The following is a 15,730-nucleotide window of genomic DNA, read 5'->3' on the forward strand; positions in this document are numbered from 1 at the left end:
TTCAGTGAGCTGGATTATGAACTCTGTAACCAGAGATGAAAACATGAAATAAAGAAATATTGTGCAAGATTGTCTGTTGTGTCATTTCATGCTCTAGGATACCAGGATAGTCACCAATGTTTAGATGAAAATGCCATACATGTAGACAACTATGTTAACATAGGGTACATTAGGAACGGGTTAATGCACCCTGTGGTTTTAGATATTTTCTCAAACAAGAATCACCCCAAAATAAGTATAATATCCCCCCAAAAATAAGTATAACATTTTCTAACATGAAGTACACCCAAATAGCAAGGTTTACGGGTTATGTATCTTTTTTTTTTTTTTTTATCATTTAAATCCTACATGTGCTTTTTGAAATTGAAAAAAAACATGTTGGTAATTCAAAATACTGGTATTATTGCACTGTTTTCCTCACAATAGAAATTATTGTTTTCTATTTATCATGAATAACGAATATAATTGGTATTATAAATGGCAGTTAAATGATATGTACATCTTATTAAATAATACTACTATGTATAATAAATTCAGTAAATGTTGAATTTGTCATTCTCTACTAATATCATAATTTTGATTTATAAACTACTTGCTTTACTGATAATTGTGGCAATATAAACAATGACATTTTAGAGATACCACCTCAAACACCATATTTATATTTCTGTTACGGGCTTATAATATGCTTTGCTTATAATTGCTTGTTTATATATCTGTTTTTTTCATTAGACTTTGGGCTCAGTCCACAGATAATATATATTTAATATCTGTATTTATAATATTATATATAATATGTAGCATATGATAAATAATAAAAAATAAATATGTCAAAATAACAAACAAATATACAAGGGAAATAATTATATTGATTTAATTTTATATGTTATTAAAAATAATATCATTAAGTTGAGAATTTAAACACAAGGTAAATTTTCTTCATTTTAATAACCAAGTTTAGTGTTTAAGAAATTTATTCTCTAGATAAAGCATATAATTGAGGTTTTAGGTTAGCATTAGGATTTGTGCATGTAATTATGATGGAATCTGCAAGAAAAAAAATTATTTGTGTGGTAACTAGCACTAGAAATCAAAATCAATGCAAAAAGTGCTGTCTTTTTTATTTTTTTTTAGTTTTATTTATTTATTTTGGGGAGAGAGAGAGAGAGAGAGCACAAGTAAGGGAGGGTCAGAGAGGGAGACACAGAATCCGAAGCAGGCTCCAGGTTCTGAGCTGTCAGCACAGAGCCCAATGCTGGCCTCAAACTCACGAACCGTGAGATCATGACCTGAGCAGAAGCTGGAGACTTAAATGAGGGAGCCACCCAGGCGTCCCAAGAAGTGCTGTCTTTTTATGAGAAGGAATGGCTACAATGTAACTGGGCAATATGCAGAAAAACTTTTCTCTGGAAAGAAAAACTTCTATGAGGGCACCTGGGTGGCTCAGTTGTTTAAGTTTCTGACTTTTGATTTTGGCTCATGGTTCATGAGTTTGAGCCCCTCTTCAGGCTCTGTGCTGATGGTAAGGCTCTTGCTTGGGATTCTCTCTCTGCCTCTATCTCTGCCCCTCCCCTGCTCATACTCTATCTCTCATAATAAAAAATAAAACAAAATAAACAAAAACATTAAAAAATTAAGAACTTGTACGATGAATTAGCTCTTGAACATAAAATAAAATATACCAGTATTCTTGCCTGTTATTCCTTTGAAGAGGTTTTCAAATAACCCATATAAATGAATTGTAGTATGTTGTTCGCTGGCCTCAGCCTATCAATAACCAGTGTTGTGGTTGGACCTGACCCAGTAGTTCCTATAATTGCAAGGCACCCTTCAGTGACAACTATCAGGAAACTTTGAAAAAAAACATAAATAAATAAATAAATTAATAAATAAATAATAAAGGTTTATTACTTGCAGAACCTGAAACGTACACAGCGCATATGAGGCCACACAGTGAGGTTGTAGCTAGAGAGAGAGGGAGAACATATGCCTGGGGGTCTGCTTTTATTGGGGTCAAGGGTGGGGACCTAGGGTTTCCGGGGCTTACTCTTTATTGGTAAATTTAAAACAAAACCGTGGGAATTAAAAACAGGGAAGAGAAAAGTTCAAGTGGCCCCATGGCCAGTTAGGTAAATCGATCAAGGGTCTACAAAAAAGGAACCTTAGTGTAGGCAAGTGGCCTGGCTCTTTATCTACAGGCTTGTGACCATCAGTGTGTTCATTTGACAGAGGCTTCTTTGAAGTGGATGCTTCTTTGAAATGGATGCCTTAGCAACCCAAACTTGAGTCAAGAATTTCCAATACACAGAAGAAAAGAAACAAATGTCAGGGCTACGCTACAAGTAGGTTACAATCTATGTGCTATCCCTGAGAATTAATTTGATGCACTATGGCTATGGAACAGAATGCAGTTCACTGACCCCAAATGTGACTTGACTTCTAATTCATACACTGTTATGTGAGATTCTATAATAATTAGTCTCTGATAATTGGATTCCTTCAGGTGTTCGTTAAAAATGTTAGTTAAAAATAGAGAATTCCCTAGCTCAATCAGCAGGGTCTCAGAGAAAGTCGTTAGCTGGGGAGGTCAAGTCTGTTTGTGGGTCTGATACTAACGGTTGTAGGTGCAGGACAAAATTTAGCATTTTCTCAGACCATAAATTGATTAGTTTTAGAGGAGTGATTGACGTATCTCACAAGAAGAATAAGGCTTAACGCGCATGGCAATCCTTCCAGATTGAGTGGGAAAAAAATAGCTCAACATGTTGATTGATCAGCATGTTTTCCATCTCTTAGAAAATCTATTATGATAAGACCAAATTATAATTTTAATGATTCTTAATGGACTCAGAACAAGGACATTAACTGAATAATCTTAATGGAAGATGCTATAAAGGAGTGCGTGTCTGATGTGACTGCCAAAAGGAATACGTATTTCCAGATCCAAACTACCATTTCTCCTTGCAAGTGTCATAGAAAAGCTGACTTAAAAAATCCTCACACTTCCTTAGAGATTGATGTGGATGCTGATCTTTGCATGTGACTTTTTTTCCATCTGCATATCTACATTTGGAAAGTGTCTATTCAAACCTTGGGTCATTGGGAGGGCATGAATTGCTTTTTTGTTGTTGTTCTCTTATTAACTTTTTTTGAGTTCTTTGCATATTTGTGTACAAATCCTTTTTTAGGGTTATGCTTTGCAAATATTTTCTCCAAATCTATGGTTTATTTTTCCATTATATTAAGAATGTCTTCTGAAGAGACATTTTTTTTAATTTTTAAGTTAAAATTTTATTTTTTTTAATTTTGATGAAATCAAAGTTGTAATTTATTCTTTTTTTCAAGTAAAGTATTTTATTTTTCAACGTTTATTTTTGAGTGAGAGAGAGAGCTCAAACAGGGGAGAGGCAGAGAGAGGGGGACAGAAGATCGAAAGCAGGCTCTGTACTGACAGCAAACAGCCCCATGTGGGGCTCAAACTCAGGAACAATGAGATCATGACCTGAGCCAATATCAGATGCTTAAATGACTGAGTTACTCAGGCTCCCCTAAATTTATTATTTTATAGATTGTTTTGTTAGCGCTGTACCTAAGATGCATACATACATGCATTTATAACCAAAGGTCATAATAGTTTTCTATGATTTTTTTCTCCTGGAAATGTTACACAATTAGCATTTACCTGTATTTTATAAGTGCATTTTGAATTAATTTTTGTATACAGTTCATGGTGTGGAATGACATCCCTTTTTAAATGAATATTCAGATGTTTTTGTATATTCAAATAATTTTGTATTTCCATGTAATCTTTAGAATCATCTTGTCAATTTCTACAAAAAAAGAAACCTACTGGAGTTTTGACTGCTACAAACCTATAGATAAATCTGAAAAAGTTGATATCTTACAAATACTGAGTCTTTTTACAAATAATCACAGTATATCTCTCCATTTACTTAACATTTCAACTTTTCACAGCAATGTTTATAGTTTTTATTGTAAAAGCCATTCACATCATCGTAATTTTCCCAAAGTATTTCAAAATTTTGATGCTATAGTCAATGGTATTTCATTTTTTTTCATTTTCAGTTTCAACTCTGCATAACTAGAATGTATAATATGATTCATATTTACAGGTTAATCTTATGTTTTACAAAGTTGCTAAACTTGCTGACTAGTTTCTGTAGCACTCTATATCATTTTTTTTCTACAAAGAAAATCACGCCATTTACAAATAAACACAATTCTATTTCTTTCTTTCCAATGTGGGTGATTTGTTTATTTCTCTTGACTTATTTTACTAACTCGAATCTGTAGGGCAATTTTGAATGAAAGCAGTGAATGCAGGCATCCATGCCTTACCTGCGATTTTAATAGGAAGATATTCAGCCTTTCACCATAATAGGTTGTAAGTATTCTTCTTTATTCCTCTTATCCCAAATGCACACATGCAGTGTTCTGGATTAGAGATAGAAGTATTAATTTTCTAACTCTGCCATGATAAATACCACACACGAGGTAACTTAACAGAACTTTAGTTTCTCACAGTTCTAAGAGCTACAAGTTCAAAACCAGGATGTCAGCAGGGCTATTATTTCTCTGAGAACTCTAGGGAACAATTGGTTTCATGATTTTCTCTTACTTTCTGGGGTTGCTAGAACACTTGGGGTTACTTGGCTTATAGACACATCACTGCACATGTCTGCCTACTTAGTCACATGGCACTATTGATGTTGTCTCCATCTCTGTCTCTCTTTTGTTATAAAGACACCAGCCATATTGGAATAGAGCCCAACCTAATAACTGCATTTTAACTGGGTGTTAGGACTTCAGCATCTTTAACATAGTTCAACATAAAGCAGCTGACTTCTACAGATGTTTAATTTAATCCATTTTATGTGTAATATCCTAGTGTCATTTGAAGTTCACACTCTTTCCATGTTTAGGTGTCCATTGTGGTAGTCTCCTATTTACTGACCGCATTAATAATAGACACCTGATACCCTAAGCTGTTGGATAAGCCAACAGATACTAACACTGTATTCATAACAATTATAATATATGCATTATGTTTGACTTCCACTATGACTTGTTTAAGTTCTAACTTTTTCTTCTCATGATTTGAGAATTTTGAAATTTCACATAAAAACTAGATGTCATGTTAAACTTGAAATATCAGTGACTGGGCAACAGTGTTCTTCATTACCTCATTGCATCATCGATCAATTCATTTAAAGCAGTAATGACTGGGCCATTCAGTCTATAATCTGGTCACCAATTTACTCTTTTTCTTACTCATTCATACTGTTTCTTAGACTAAATCTACTTCATTTCCCTATATTATCTGCTCCTATCTCATAAGTAGATATTCTTTACTCTAGACTCCACTAACCCCATGAGCTACTTGAACAACAAAACAACTTCAAAAAACCAGTATAATAAATCCACAAGAACACAAGTCACTTAATCAGGAAGTTTATGTTATATTAATCATTATAGACAACATATTATCTCTCATGGGGTCTATTATGTTCTGAGTGGATATGTGTTTATCTGTTCATAAATAAAGCATTAAGTGGTGGCGTCTCACATATTAATCACATAACTAACAAGCTCTATCTAGATAAGAACAGTCACAAATACAACAGTAGACATGCTGACTTACATTCTATTTCAATATTTGCTTTTCAAACTAAAATGCACTTTTGCATAACCCTCAATGGTTATCGGTATATCATAATTGTTTGAGTACAAATACTTAAATCTATTCATTAGCTTATTCTTAGTGTTTGTTCAGTTACATTCACTTGATTTCATTTTCATAGAATTTAATTACCACGGTGAAAAAAGTTGACGTCAGGTACTCTGCACAAAAATATTTATGGCAGAGTGTAATAGTGGCCATTCATAATTTCTTGGAAATCCTTGCAGTTTTTACATTAGAAGAATTACTATATGTACTTTAACTTTTGTTTACTTTCTGTGCACATTTTGGTGGTTTTAAATGGGGTACAGAATATATGCCAAGGTAGAAAGATGTGGTGAAAAAATGAGGCTTTCATATCAGACAGATCTACTGTTATTTGCTAGCGAGCTTTTTAGAATTATTTTACATTTCTGCTTCAGTTTTGTCATTTCTATAAGGAAAATAATATTATATGTTTTCTATTATTATTGTAGTATTCCATTTGACCGTACCCCAATCAATAGGATCTTATTGCCCTAATGATTTTCTCTTTTTCTCTGTTTTCATTCCATTGTTCTATTCCAATGTTCTATACTGACTACTTAAAGCATATAGAATGTTATTTTCTCTCACCTAAGAAATTAAAAGGCAAAATTGGTCCCCTTCATTGAGATACTATGTAAAAGCCTTTCCTTCATTCAAAGTCATCCCATTTGAAAAAAAGCAAACAACTAAAAATTGTAGTCATTGTCTGACTCTGTTTGGGCTAATAATAACAAAATACCATACAGACTGGATGGCTTATAAACAACAGAAATTTGTTTCTCAAGTTCTGCAGTTTGTAATTCCAAGATGAGAGTATCCACACAGTTGAGTAAGGGCCCTCATCCAGAATACAGACTTCTTGTCAACTCTTGTGACAGAGAATCAAAGGATCTCTCCAGGGTCCTTTAAATAAAGACACTAATCCCATTCCTGAGGGCTCCTCTCTCTTACCTAATCACTTTCCAAAGGCCCCACCTCATAACAATATCATCTTGAGCATTAGGTTTTCAACACATGGATTTGAGGGAGACACAAATGATCAGATCACAGCATTCTACCCGTCCCCTGCCCCCACAAATTCGTGTCCTTCTCGCATGCAAAATGCATATGTTCTGTCTTAATAGTCCCCAAAATCTTAACTTGTTCTAGCATCAACTCAAAATCCTAAGCCCACCGGGGTGGAAGTCCCTACTTCTGGACACACTGGGGAGAGGCTACTCCCATAGCTTTGCTGACGATAGCTCTGCTAGGTTGGAGTTTCACGCCTTCAATTCTCCAGTAGGTAGAATTGAACACTAGTGGTTCTGCTGCTCTGGGGTCAATGAGATAACCCCACTCCCACAGCTCTACTGGACATTGTCCTACTGGGAGCTCTGTACAGTGACCTCAAGACAGCCTTTTGCCTGGTTTTAATGCCTGTGGCTCTCAGGGTCTCCATCTTTAGAAGACTATGTGGAGGTAGCTGCTCACTCAAGGGTCTGCTGGGCAAAGGTCAGATCCCTAAGGCCTTGGGAGTTGTCTTGATTGTTGCAATGCAGATGGCATTCCTTCTTTTCTCCAATATCATTGACATAAAACATTGCATAAGTTTAAAGTATAGGATGTGTTGATATGATTTATATTGCAAAATGATTCCAATTAAGTTAAGTGTTACTTAACGCCTTCAACAGTTCATATGACTGCCATTTGTGTGTGTGCGTGTGTGTGTGTGTGTGTGTGTGTGTGTGTGCACGCACTAAGAACATTTTAGATTTATTCTCTTAGGAAATTTAAGGTATGAAATATAATATTAATGATAATCACTCTGCTGTACATTAGATCCTCCCAAATTTATTGATCCTATAATTGGAAGTTGATACCTTTTGACCAAATTGCCCCATTTCTCCCAACCCCTAGCCCTTGGAAATCATCATTGTACTCTCTGTTTCTATGAGTTTGGTTGTTTGATATTTCACATATACATACATGGTATCATATGATATTTGTCTTTTTTTTTTGTCTGACTTATTTCACTTAGCATAATGCCCTCAAGATTTACTCATGCTGTTGAAAATGGCAGTGTTTCTTTCTTTCTCGATGGCTGAATAATAGTGTGTGTGTGTGTGTGTGTGTGCGCGCGCGTGTGTGTACCGCATCTTCTTTATCTATTCACCTGTTGATGAACATTGAGGTTGTTTCCATATCTTGAATATTGTGAATAATACTGCAACATGAGAGGATCCTGGTGGTGTAGGTACCTCTTTGAGATCTTCTTTAAATTTTTTTAGGGGGATATATACCCACAGAATTGTTGGATCGTATGGTAGTTCTATTTTTAATCTGTGGGAAATCACTGTACTGTTTCTATGGTGACTGAACCAATTTGCATTTCCACCAATAGTGGGCAGGGGTTCGACTTCTCCTAAACTTGGCCTACACTTTTTTATATTTTGTCTTTTTGGGCATAGCCATTCTCTTCTCACAGGTGTGAGGTGATATCACATTGTGGTTTTTATTTGCATTTCCCTGATGAATTATTAGCATTGAGCACCTTTTAATGAAACTGCTGGCTATTTTATGTGTTCTTTGGAAAAATGCCTATTCAGTTTTCTGCCCACTTTTTTAAAGTTTATTTATTTATTTTGAGAGAAAGAGAGAAAGAGAGAGAGAGAGAGAGAGACAGAGGGAGAGGGAGAGAGAATGAGCCAGGATGGGGTGGAAAGAGAGGGAGAGAAAGAATCCCAAGCAGGATCTGTGCTGTCAGCCTAATGTGGGGCTCGATCTCATGACCACGAGATTATGACTGGAGCCAAATTCAAGGGTTGGACACTTAACCAACTGAACCACCCAGGTGCCTGATCTGCCCATTTTTTTATTATTTTTAACTTTTTTTAACGTTTTATTTACTTTTGAGACAGGGAGAGACAGCATGAGCAGGGGAGGGTCAGAGAGAGGGAGACACAGAATCTGAAACAGGCTCCAGGCTCTGAGCTGTCAGCACAGAGCCCGACGCGGGGCTCGAACTCACGGACCGCGAGATCATGACCTGAGCCGAAGTCCGCCGCTAAACCGACTGAGCCACCCAGGCACCCCTGATCTGCCCATTTTTAAATTGAAATATTTGGTTTTTGTTATTGTCATTGAGTTATATGAGGTTATTATATATTTTGTATATTAACGCTTTATCAGAAATACTATTTGCAAATATTTTCTTCCATCCCATAGATTGCTTTTTCATTTTGTTCATTATTTATTTTGCTATGAAGAAACTTTGAAACTGAGGAGGCAGCCCTTATAATCTCTGAATCACTTTTGGGATTCTTCTTCCCTAGACTTGAATAACACACATTTAGAGTGGAAAAGCTCTATAAACCCATCCTGAAAAATCTAAGTCAGACAATCTTCCTGTCCCTCCCCTTTCAGTTCTAAAGAGCTGTGTTCATGTTGAAGTGGTTGATTAAGTCCCTGGTCCACATCCAAACTAATATCCTTATCAAATGGCCACTTAGTCACCTTACTCTTTTCTTTCTAACATGCTTGTCCATTTTTTTTTGCAATATAGATAGGCTGAGAATATTTAAATATTTTAAGTTCTGCCTATCTTTTGGTTAATAATTCTATCTTTAGGTCATTTCTTTCTTCTTGCATTTTTACTAGAACTTTTCATGAGAAGCCAACCCACACCTTCAGCACTTTGCTTAGATACTTCTTCAGGCACATATCCCAATTTGATCGCTAGAATTTCTACCTTCCACAAAACACTAGGACATAGACCCAAATGAGCCAAATTGTTGCCACTTTGTAACAAGGGTGTGCTTCCTTCACTGTCAAATAACATGTCTTCGTTTCCATCTGAGACCTCACCGGAATGAACTTTCCCATACATATTTCTACCAATGTTCAGTTCAAGATCACATAGGTATTCTCTGACGAGACTAAGGCTTTTTCCCCAGTTCTCCTCTTTTTCTTCTCAAAAATTCTCATCAACATTGCTTTTAAAATCCTTTCATGGCAATGTAAACATTTTGTTGCACGTACCTCCACAAACTCTTCTAGCCTCTACCCATTACTCAGTTCCAAAGTTGTTTCCACATTTTAAGGTACAGGTGTACCTTGAAGATACTGTTGATTGGGTTCCAGATCACCAAAACAAAGGGAATAGAATAATAAAGTGAGTCAAATGAATGTTTTGTTTTCCCAGTACATATACAAGTTATATTTACACTATACTCTATTAAATATGCAATAACATTATGTCTAAAAATACAATGTATATATGTTAACTGAAGAATATTTTATTACTAAAATATGCTAACTCTCATGTGAGCTTTCAGTGCATTGTAATCACAGATCACAGATCACTGTAACAAATTCAAAAATAATCAAAAAGTTTGAAAGACTGCAAGAATTATCAAAATGTGACACAGAGACACAAAGTAAGCAAATGTTTTGGAAAAGTGATGCTGAGACAAGTGCTCAACACAGGGTTGCCACAAACCTCAATTTGTTACAACAACAACAACAAACAAGGGACACCCGGGTGGCTCAGTTGGTTTAGCATCTGACTTTCGCTCAGGTCATGATCTCATGGTTCCTGGGTTTGAGCCCTGTGTGGTACACCACACTGGTGGTGCAGAGCCTGCTTGGGATTCTCTCTCACCCACTCTCTCTGCCCCTCCCCTGCTCACACATTCTCTCTTGCTCAAAATAAATAAATAAACTTAAAAAAAAAAGTGCAATATCTGCAAAGCACAATAAAACCAGGTCTGCTTGTATTCGTTGCAGTGGCGCCTCGACTTCTCAGTACAATCTTTTGGTCTTGACCAATTTATCATGCTGAAATATACCACAGCCTGGTGACTTCTGTATGAGTATATTGTGATTTCCTTCCAGCTCTAACCATGTCACTCATTTCTTCTGTCATCTTTTATTAATAAAATTCTCTTAATTATATAAGACAAAAGTTTGAAAGATAGTCATATAAGTCTTCCAGCTAAGTATGTTTACTTAGTCTTACATATTGTACCCCTAAATATGGCTCAAAGATATCTTCCCGCCTTTCTATCTAATTCATTGAAACCATTTCCCCCCTCCTCCTCCTCCTCCTCCTCCTCCTCCTCCTCCTCCCAAGACATCCACTCCAGCTCCATATTAATTCCATATATTTTGTTTCATATAATCTAGTGCATCTCTTCTGCACCTGATTTCCCTGGGCAATCTGAAATAAACTGGTATTTTCATTCTTAATGCTTCTTCTGTCAAAGAGAAATAATCTATGTTTGGCCAATTGCAAAACTGAACATCTGTTCTTAAGAAGTTTTTCTAAGCTGTTTGGTTTTCTTTCCAAAAAAGAGAAAAAAGAAAAAGAATGAAAGAAAGAAAAAGAAAAAAGAAAAAAATCAATGAACATAATTAGTATTCATAGAGAAAAATATAACTTCATCTACTTTTCTTGGATATTTTTTTTCTCTTGGGTTTTAAGAGTACCATTCTATTAAGGAAGAACTTTTCTTTCTGTATATTAACAACAACAAAAAAAAGAAACAAATAAATGAAACAAAAAAAAAAAGAAAAAAATGCCTTTGTTTAGAAATATCAGCTCTATTAGGGACATGGTTAGAGAAAAAGGCATAAGAATTAAGGAGGCATTATAAAATAAATGTAATTTCAAAGTTGCCTGTTTTATCATCAAATGTAAATGCCTGATATTGTGTTTTTTTTAAGGTAAATTTTGGGTAATGACAACATTTGTTCAGATTGAACTGGGTTTATTTAGATCCTGTTTTCAAGGCACAACAGGTTTCTCTTTTGGCACTCTCCAAATATATCCTGATATCAATCTTCTTTTCTTCAAATCTTTCTTCTTCTTGCTAGCAAATCATTCTTGGGAGAACTAGACATCCCAATAGATTTGTCAACCATCGAAATGGAGAATTTAGCCTCTGCCTGATGAATATCTAAGTTCCTTTCCCTGCTGAGCATACAAATCCCCCCGTCTGTCAAAGAAGCACTCCTTGTGTGTCACTGTAAAACCACCCTTTTTTAATACCAAATATTTTGAAATTTAAAAATATAGGGCTCAGGCTATTATGCATGAGTTTTTTAAGAATAGTTAATTATTAAATAATGAATTGCGTCATTCAGAAAACTTGAGATAGCTAACAACAACTCCCTATTTTATAGTATTTCTTTTCATGTCTCTTTTTTGATATGTTATATAGATAATTAAAATAGGCATATTACCATTTGACAACTTTACAGCATCCAAGCAAGATCAAAATCTTCCTTCTAGAGTTAGCATAATAAAGGATAGCAAGAATTTTTATATTACACTGATACATGCATTTTTAAATTAAGCATTTTCATACTTAACTCATATCTGCCTTTCTCTTTGAAGGCATCATTCACAACTAAAAAAAATATTTGCTGAAATGATCATATATTGTTATGTTTACATTTATAATTTTTCAGCCTGAAAACAATTTTAAAGCACTTTTTGATTAAGAAATTCTGAGGACTCAGGTTACCTGTGTGGCTCAGTAGGATAAGCATCAGACTCTTGATTTCTGCTCAGGTTGGATCTCAAGCTTCTTGAGTTCGAGCCCCACGTCTGGATCTGGGCTGAAAGTTCAGAGCTTGTTTGGATTTTCTCTCTTCCTCTGTCTCCCTGCCTTTTCCCCACAATCTCTCTCAAAATAAATAAATAAACTTAAAAAAAAAAGAACCTCTGATGATTCAATAAGCATACTAGTAAATTGCTCAAGAATATCAATATCATTATTGGCAATATCCACTATTTCATTGAATATTGATGGTTTAGTTGTGGCATTTAAGCTTCAGGATTGATTGTATCTGTAATTAGGATTAAGTCTTGTAAACAGTCCAGGCAAACTATCAAATTAAAATAACATTGAGGCTATTTGTTCCATTCCTTGGGTAGATAACGCCTGTTAATTACTCTGGAGTATTTTCTTTTAGAAATTATTTTGGCCAGGAGAGAGGGAAGATGGCGGCGTAGGAGGGCACTGGGCTCACCGCGTCCTGCTGATCACTTACATTCCACCTACACCTGCCTAAATAACCCAGAAAACCGCCAGAGGATTAGCAGAACTGAGTCTCCGGAGCCAAGCACAGACTAGAGGCCATGGAAGAGGGTAGGAAGGGCGGGGAGGCGGTGCGAGCTCCACGGACTGGCGGGAGGGAGCCAGGGCGGATGTGCGGCTCCCGGCCAAGCAGAGCCCCCGAGTCTGGCTTGCAAAAGCGGAGGGGCCGGAGGGACGGAGTGTGTTCCGACAGCAAGCGCGACTTAGCCTCTGGGAGGTCATAATTTAACAGCTCTGCTCGGAAAGCAGGAAGGCTGGAGGACAAAGGGAGGAAGAGCTGCTGAGCCCCCGGACGACAGAGCTCAGTTTGGTGGGGAACAAAGGCGCTCGCCAGCGCCATCTCCCCCGCCCATCCCCCAGCCAAAATCCCAAAGAGAACCAGTTCCTGCCAGGGAACTTGCTCGCTCCACGCAAACACCCAACTTGTGCTTCTGCAGAGACAAACCTCCGGCAGCGGATCTGACTCCCTCCCGCTGCCACAGGGCCCCTCCTGAAGTGGATCACCTAAGGAGAAGCGAGCTAAGCCTGCCCCTCCTGCCCCCGTGCACCTTGCCTACCCACCCCAGCTAATACGCCAGATCCCCAGCACCACAAGCCTGGCAGTGTGCAAGTAGCCCAGACGGGCCACGCCACCCCACAGTGAATCCCGCCCCTAGGAGAGGGGAAGAGAAGGCACACACCAGTCTGACTGTGGCCCCAGCGGTGGGCTGGGAGCAGACATCAGGTCTGACTGCGGCTCTGCCCACCAACTCCAGTTATACACCACTGCACAGGGGAAGTGCCCTGCAGGTCCTCACCATGCCAGGGACTATCCAAAATGACCAAATGGAAGAATTCCCCTCAGAAGAATCTCCAGGAAATAACAACAGCTAATGAACTGATCCAAAAGGATTTAAATAATATAACAGAGTGAATTTAGAATAATAGTCATAAAATTAATCGCTGGGCTTGAAAACAGTATAGAGGACAGCAGAGAATCTCTTGCTACAGAGATCAAGGGACTAAGGAACAGTCACGAGGAGCTGAAAAGCGCTTTAAACGAAATGCAAAACAAAATGGAAACGACCACAGCTCGGATTGAAGAGGCAGAGGAGAGAATAGGTGAACTAGAAGATAAAGTTATGGAAAAAGAGGAAGCTGAGAGAAAGAGAGATAAAAAAATCCAGGAGTATGAGGGGAAAATTAGAGAACTAAGTGATACACTAAAAAGAAATAATATATGCATAATTGGTATCCCAGAGGAGGAAGAGAGAGGGAAAGGTGCTGATAGGGTACTTGAAGAAATTATAGCTGAGAACTTCCCTGAACTGGGGAAGGAAAAAGGCATTAAAATCCAAGAGGCACAGAGAACTCCCTTCAGACATAACTTGAATCGATCTTCTACACGACATATCATAGTGAAACTGGCAAAATACAAGGATAAAGAGAAAATTCTGAAAGCAGCAAGGGATAAACATGCCCTCACATATAAAGGGAGACCTATAAGACTCATGACTGATCTCTCTTTTGAAACTTGTTAGGCCAGAAAGTATTGACACGAGATCTTCAGTGTGCTAAACAGAAAAAATATGCAGCCGAGAATCCTTTATCCAGCAAGTCTGTCATTTAGAATAGAAGGAGAGATAAAGGTCTTCCCAAACAAACAAAAACTGAAGGAATTTGTCACCACTAAACCAGCCCTACAAGAGATCCTAAGGGGGACCCTGTGAGACAAAGTACCAGAGTCATCGCTACAAGCATAAAACATACAGACACCACAATGACTCTAAATCCGTATCTTTCTATAATAACACTGACTGTAAATGGATTAAATGCGCCAACCAAAAGACATAGGGTATCAGAATGGATAAAAAAACAAGACCCATCTATTTGCTGTCTACAGGAGACGCATTTTAAACCTGAGGACACCTTTAGATTGAGAGTGAGGGGATGGACAACTATTTATCATGCTACTGGAAGCCAAAAGAAAGCTGGAGTAGCCATCCTTATATCAGACAAACTAGACTTTCAATTAAAGGCTGTAACAAGAGATGAAGAAGGGCATTATATAATAATTACAGGGTCTATCCATCAGGAAGAGCTAACAATTATAAATGTCTATGCACCGAATATGGCAGCCCCCAAATATATAAAACAATTACTCACAAACATAAGCAACCTTATTGATAAGAATGTGGTCATTGCAGGGGACTTGAACACCCCACTTACAGAAATGGATAGATCATCTAGACACACGGTCAATAAAGAAACAAGGGCCCTGAATGAGACATTGGATCAGATGGACTTGACAGATATATTTAGAACTCTGCATCCCAAAGCAACAGAAGATACTTTCTTCTCGAGTGCACATGGAAATTCTCCAAGATAGATCATATACTGGGTCACAAAACAGCCCTTCATAAGTATACAAGAATTGAAATTATACCATGCATACTTTCAGACCACAATGATATGAAGCTTGAAATCAGCCACAGGAAAAAGTCTGGAAAACCTCCAAAAGCATGGAGCTTAAAGAATACCCTACTAACGAATGAGTGGGTCAACCAGGCAATTAGAGAAGAAATTAAAAAATATACGGAAACAAAAGAAAATGAAAATACAACAATCCAAACGCTTTGGGACGCAGCGAAGGCAGTCCTGAGTGGAAAATACATTGCAATCCAGGCCTATCTCAAGAAACAAGAAAAATCCCAAATACAAAATCTAACAGCACACCTAAAGGAAATAGAAGCGGAACACCAAAGGCAGCCTAAACCCAGCAGAAGAAGAGAAATAATAAAGATCAGAGCAGAAATAAACAATATAGAATCTAAAAAAACTGTAGAGCAGATCAACGAAACCAAGAGTTGATTTTTTGAAAAAATAAACAAAATTGACAAACCTCTAGCCAGCCTTCTCAAAAAGAAAAGGGAGATGACCC

General features: G+C 37.2%; 1 protein-coding gene across 1 annotated transcript in view; it reads left to right on the plus strand.

The window, feature by feature from the left end:
* CDH18 (cadherin 18) overlaps positions 1 to 15,730 on the plus strand; it is a 995,271-nt gene that overhangs the window by 255,798 nt on the left and 723,743 nt on the right. The window lies entirely within an intron of this gene.

The sequence above is a fragment of the Acinonyx jubatus genome, chromosome A1, assembly GCF_027475565.1.
Source record: "Acinonyx jubatus isolate Ajub_Pintada_27869175 chromosome A1, VMU_Ajub_asm_v1.0, whole genome shotgun sequence".
Lineage (NCBI taxonomy): Eukaryota > Metazoa > Chordata > Mammalia > Carnivora > Felidae > Acinonyx > Acinonyx jubatus.